Here is a 6,225-nt window from a genome sequence, read left to right on the forward strand (position 1 = left end):
CTGATTTATTTTGGATATTTTTGTAGTTGGCCCGGCTTGTGGGCTTTAAAACTCTTTGGTTTATTTTGTTGACATTCTTTCTGGTTGCTTGTTTAGCAACATTATTTAAAAACACAACGAATAGCTTCTGAGCTTTTGGGTCTGACCCTGAGGCTTTTATGTTACACTTGCTTGCGCCTGTCTTAGCTTCTTTGAACTGGTTTGTTGTCGATGTGTGGATCCGATTTAACAATCCATGCCCGACTTCTTTGTCTTTTTCCAAGTAGTTGACCGATGTCAATCTTTTTCAATTATTTAAAGTAATCTCTTTTTTTGGACCTTGGTCAGGTCTCTTTTAGAGATTACTTTTATAACCGGTTTGTGGGAGACCGACTTCTTTATGTCGATTTCTTCTAAGTTACTTCGTAATCCTCTTTCTTGGACCTTTGTCAGGTCTCTTTCAGGGATTACTTTTATAACTTTCCGTTGTAGGAGACCGACTTCTTTATGTCGATCTCTTCTAAGTTACTTCGTAATCCTCTTTCTTGGACCTTTGTCAGGTCTCTTTCAGGGATTACTTTTATAACTTTCCGTATTTAGGAGACCGACTTCGTTAGTCGATCTCTCTCTCTAGGTTATTTTTGTAATCCTCTTTCTTGGACCTTTGTCAGGTCTTTTTCAGGGATTACTTTTATAACCTTTTTAATTTGGGCTGACTTTGTTAGGTCGAGCCCTTCTAAGTTAAAGTAATCCTCTTTAATAGGGTTGGTCAGACCTCTTTCCAGGGTTTACTTATAACTTGGGTTGACTTGGTCCGACTTCTAGACGTCGGCCAGTCTTTAAGTTATTATTTTAGCTATCCGTAAGACCTCGTCAGGTTCTTTTTTGGATTGCTTTCGATAACTTCTTACATTATTCTGTGTTCATCTTTGCCGATTTGTAGAGAGTGGTTGGCATCTTTGGATCGTCCTTTGGGTGAATCGCGCTTTCACCTTTATCGGATGGTTTATTTTTATCGTGGTCGTGCAGTGAAATTGTTTTTCACTTTCTGCCGACCTGTTGCTTTATAATTGGACGATGAATTCTTCAGATTAATGCATCTTGAATTCTTTGTAGAATATCTAAACTTTATTCAAAGTAAAAATGCAAATATATACATGTGGGAATTTTTTCAGTCCCTTTAAGTCGGATAGTGTCTGGGTCTCATCTTGGTGCCTCATTAAAAAACCTTTTCAGGAAAAAGAGTGCATCCAATAATGAGATCTGTTACCTTCCTAACTGTAGTACCTTCTTAGGTTGCAAGCGTGCCATGATCTAGGAAGCTCTCGTCCATCGAGTTCGGACAGTCTGTAGTAGCCCTTCCCAAGTACTTCTACAACTTGGTAGGGTCCTTTCCAGTTTGCTGCCAGCTTTCTTTCTCCTGGTCGAGTTGTTCCGATATCATTTCGGATTAGGATGAGATCGTTTTCTGCGAAACTTCTTGGCACTACCCTTTGATTATATCTAGAAGCCATTCGGCGCTTTAGAGCTTCTTCCCTGATCCGAGCTCTGTCTTGGATTTCATGTAGTAGGTCGAGCTCTTCCCTCTGAAGTTGGGAGTTTGCTCCCTCATTGTAATGAACTACTCTAGGCGATCCTTCCTCAATTTCTACTGGAATCATTGCCTCTATTCCGTATGCTAACCGGAATGGGGATTCCTTCGTGGTGGAGTGTGGCGTCGTTCGATATGCCCATAGGACCTGTGGAAGCTCTTCTGCCCAAGCTCCTTTTGCATCTTGTAATCTCCGTTTTAATCCGGCCACTATGACTTTGTTGGCAGCTTCGGCCTGTCCATTGGCTTGTGGATGTTCCACGGAGGTGTACTGATGCTTTATATTTAAGTCGGCTACTAGTTTTCTAAAGCCTGCATCTGTGAATTAAGTGCCATTGTCTGTGGTTATTGAATATGGAACCCCGAACCTTGTGATGATGTTTCTATATAGAAATTTCCGGCTTCTTTGAGCGGTGGCGTTGGCTAGGGGCTCTGCCTCGATCCACTTTGTAAAATAGTCTACTCCTACTATGAGAAATTTAACTTGTCCTGACCCCTGGGGGAAGGGGCCAAGAAGGTCGAGCCCCCACCTTGCAAAGGGCCAAGGCGAAGTTACGCTGATGAGCTCTTCTGGCGGGACGATGTGAAAGTTGGCATATTTTTGACATGGTGGGCATGTCTTTACAAATTCTGTAGCTTCTTTCTGTAGAGTTGGCCAATAAAATCCCGCCCGGAGTACTTTTTTAGCGAGAGCTCGTGCTCCAAGATGATTGCCACAAATGCCGCCGTGATATTGTGACTTAATGGCCGTCCGAGCTTCATATTAGAGGTCGAACTCTGACAGCTCGACTGCCCATTGTAGAATTCTATCTGCTAAATCTGTTTTCTGCAATATTCCTTTCAAGGGCTGGTTGGTGCGAACTTTGATGGTGTGGGCCTGGAAGTAAGGGCGGAGTCGTCTAGATGTTAGAATGAGAGTATATGCAAATTTTTCTATTTTCTGATAGTTCAGCTCGGATCCCTGTAGTGCTTTACTAATGAAGTAGACGTGTTGTTGTCCGTTTTCGTCTTCTCTGACTAGTGCTGACGCTACTGCCCAGCTTCCTACTGCGAGATATAATATGAGTGGTTCTCCTTTTTGTGGTCGGGAGAGGATAGGTGGCTGTCCTAAGAACTTTTTAAAGTCTTGGAAGGCTTGCTCACATTCTGTCGTCCACTCGAACTTCCTTCCCTTTCTTAAAGAGCATAGAAGGGGAGAGATCTTATCGCGGCTCCTGCTAAGAATCGGGATAGGGCTGCCAATCTCCCGTTGAGTTGCTGTACTTCTTTGACACAGGTTGGGCTCTTCATGTTGAGTATGGCCTGACATTTGTCTGGATTTGCTTCAATTCCTCTTTGTGTGAGCATGAAACCTAAGAATTTGCCTGCTTCTATCGCAAAGGTGCATTTTGCTGGATTGAGTCGCATGTCATGCTTCCTTATGGTGTCGAATACTTGGGCCAGGTCGGACAATAATGTCTCTTCACTTTGTGTTTTTATTAGCATGTCGTCCACGTAGACTTCCATGATCTTTCCGATGTGATCCGAGAAGACTTTATTCATTAGCCTTTGATAAGTAGCTCCTGCGTTCTTGAGACCGAAAGGCATCACAATGTAGCAGTAGTTTACTTTCGGTGTTAGGAACGAGGTCTTTTCTTGATCTGGTGGGTACATGGGGATCTGGTTGTATCCCGAGTATGCATCCATAAACGAGAGATATTTATATCCGGAGGAAGCGTCTACCAGAGCGTCGATATTTGGGAGTGGGTACGGGTCCTTTGGACAAGCCTTGTTGAGATCGGTGTAATCGGTGCACATTCGCCACTTCCCATTTGATTTTTTCACCAAGACAACGTTGGCTAGCCATAGTGGATATTCGACTTCTCTTATGAATCCTGCTTCCAGTAGTGCCTGTACTTGTTCTTCCACAGCCTGGGATCGTTCTGGCCCAAATTTTCTTCGTCTCTGCTGTACCGACCGAGATCCTGGATAGACCGCCAACTTATGACACATCAGCTTAGGGTTTATGCCTGGCATATCTGCGGCTTTCCATGCGAAGAGATCGACGTTATCTCGCAAGAATTGTATTAGTAATTCCTTTGAGTCTCCTTTTAGGATTGTGCCGATATTAGTTATTTTTTCCGAGGTGTCCCCGATGTGAATCTTTTCTATCTCGCCCTCTGGCTGGGGACGAAGTTCTTCTCGTCGTTGAACTCCGCCCAGCTCGATTGTGTGGAACTCTTCTCCTTTGCCTCTAAGGTTTAGGCTTTCGTTGTAACAGCGACGTGTCATTTTTTGATCTGCTTTTATCGTGGCTATCCCCTTTGGTGTTGGGAATTTCATACATAGGTGTGGGGTCGAGACTATCGCGCTGAGTTGGTTGAGTGTTGTCTGACCTATGAGAGCATTGTAAGCTGAACTTACGTCGACTACGATGTAATCTATTTTGAGGGTCCTGGATTGGTTCCCTTTTCCGAAGGTTGTATGTAGTGGTATGTATCCTAGTGGTCGAACCGGCGTGTCTCCTAGTCCAAACAGACTGTTTGGATATGCTTGAAGTTTTTTTTCTTCTAAGCCGAGTTTATCAAAGGCTGTTTTGAATAAGATGTCGGCAGAACTCCCTTGGTCTATTAAGGTGCGGTGTAGGTTGGCGTTTGCTAATATGATGGTGATGACCATGGGATCGTCCTGTCCTGCGATGACGCCGGATGCGTGCTCTTTAGTGAATGTTATTGCCGGGATGTTGAGTGCTTCCTCCTTTCCTTCGACATGATATACTTCTTTGAGATATCTTTTGCAAGAGGATTTGGAGATCCCACCTGCTGTGAATCCTCCATGTATCATGTGGACATGTCTTTCTGGTGTCTGAGGTGATCGTTCTGTTCGTTCAGTATCTTCATCTCTTCGTCTCTTTCTTTGATCATCCTCTCGGGTGGCCAGGAATCGATCTAACTTTCCTTCTCTCACCAATTTTTCTATGATATTTTTTAAGTCAAAACATTTGTTGGTGGAGTGTCCTCGGACTCGATGGTATTCGCAATATTCTTTCCGGTTTCCTCCTCCCTTTTTGCCTTTGAGTGGCCGTGCTGGGGGGATTTTTTCTGTATGGCATACTTCTTTGTATATCTCGACCAAGGATGCCCTGAGAGGAGTGTAATTATGGTACTTTTTTATTTTCTCCCCTTGTCGATCTTCTTTCCTCTTGGATTCCTTGTCTCTATCTCGGTAAGAAGCCCCCGATTTTGAGGTCTCTTCTAACCGAGCGTTTTCTCCATGTTGATGTATTTTTCTGCTCGTTCCTACACTTCATCCAAGGAGGTCGGGTACTTTTTTGATATAGATTGGCTGAAGGGTCCTTCTCGTAGGCCGTTGATGAGTCCCATGATGGCGGCCTCTGTGGGTAAACTTTGTATGTCCATGCATGTTTTGTTGAATCTCTCCATATAGTTGCGGAGGCTCTCCCGATCTCCTTGTTTGATCCCTAGTAAACTGGGGGCGTGCTTGGCTTTATCTTTCTGAATGGAGAATCTGGCTAGGAATTTTTTAGCTAGGTCATCAAAGCTTGAGATGGACTTTGGGGGTAGGTTGTCAAACCATCGAATGGCTGTCTTTGTGAGAGTTGTTGGAAAGGCTTTGCAGCAAACAGCATCTGGGGCGTCAGTGAGGTACATTCTACTTCTGAAGTTACTGAGGTGGTGGTTGGGATCCGTGGTGCCATCATACAGGGTCATATCCGGGAGTTTGAAGTCTTTTGGAATTTTGGTTTTCATGATTTCCCTGGTGAACGGGTCTTGCTCTTTGCGTGAGTTTTCTTCGAGATTGGCCTGAGGGGCTTTTAATTTGAGATCGGCTTCTAATTGCTGTAGTTTTTCTTCCAACTCCCGACGTCGCCGCATCTCTCTTTGTAGATCCCTTCCGATTTCCCGTTGTTGTTGAGTTTCTTTTTCCAGTTGTTTTAGGTGATCTAGGAGCGCTTCTATTGCCCCTGAATTTAGTGAGTCTTTGTCTTTGTTGATTTTCGGAGTGTCTTGTAGTGTGACATCCACGTTCTTGTGCGGCGTTCTCTCTTCCAGACCTGAATCGTGGTCGTTGTTATGGTTGTCCGCCATGGTGATGGGATGACTTCCAGGTTCCCCGGCAACGGCGCCAATGTTCCGAGGGTTACCTGAAACTGGAGGTCGATCTCGGATGAGATTTCCTGTACTGGTCGGAGATAGCGTGTCCGGCCGGCTGGTGGCGGCCGGAGCTGTTGTGTCCGACTTGTTGGACTTGCTGCACTGCTGATCCTTGGCCATCGGAGGGTGGGGGTACCTGCAAGAGACTCCGATGCTTAAGTTAGTACGGGTATTAGACAGGTTTTATGTAGAATCAGAGTATGAGTTATACCTGGGTGCTCCAGTGTATTTATAGTAGTGTGGGCTGACCTTTCTGATAAGATAAGTTAGTTATCTTATCTTATCTTATCCTGTTTTGGATAAAGTCAGCTTATCTTCAAGGGAACCGCCTTTATCTCTGTAGGCTGGGATTGCCTTTGGATTTGGGTCGTGTTCCTCTATTTGGGCCCTTTATTGGGCTTTCCTGTCGATTTGGCCGAGCTCTTTTAGAAGAGGTCGGGTAATCTGACCTGAAGAGGTCGGTCGCTTTATCGTCAATCATTCCGGGTCAGGTAGCTCGAC

This window comes from Arachis ipaensis, chromosome B06 (genome assembly GCF_000816755.2).
Source record: "Arachis ipaensis cultivar K30076 chromosome B06, Araip1.1, whole genome shotgun sequence".
Classification (NCBI taxonomy): Eukaryota; Viridiplantae; Streptophyta; class Magnoliopsida; order Fabales; family Fabaceae; genus Arachis; species Arachis ipaensis.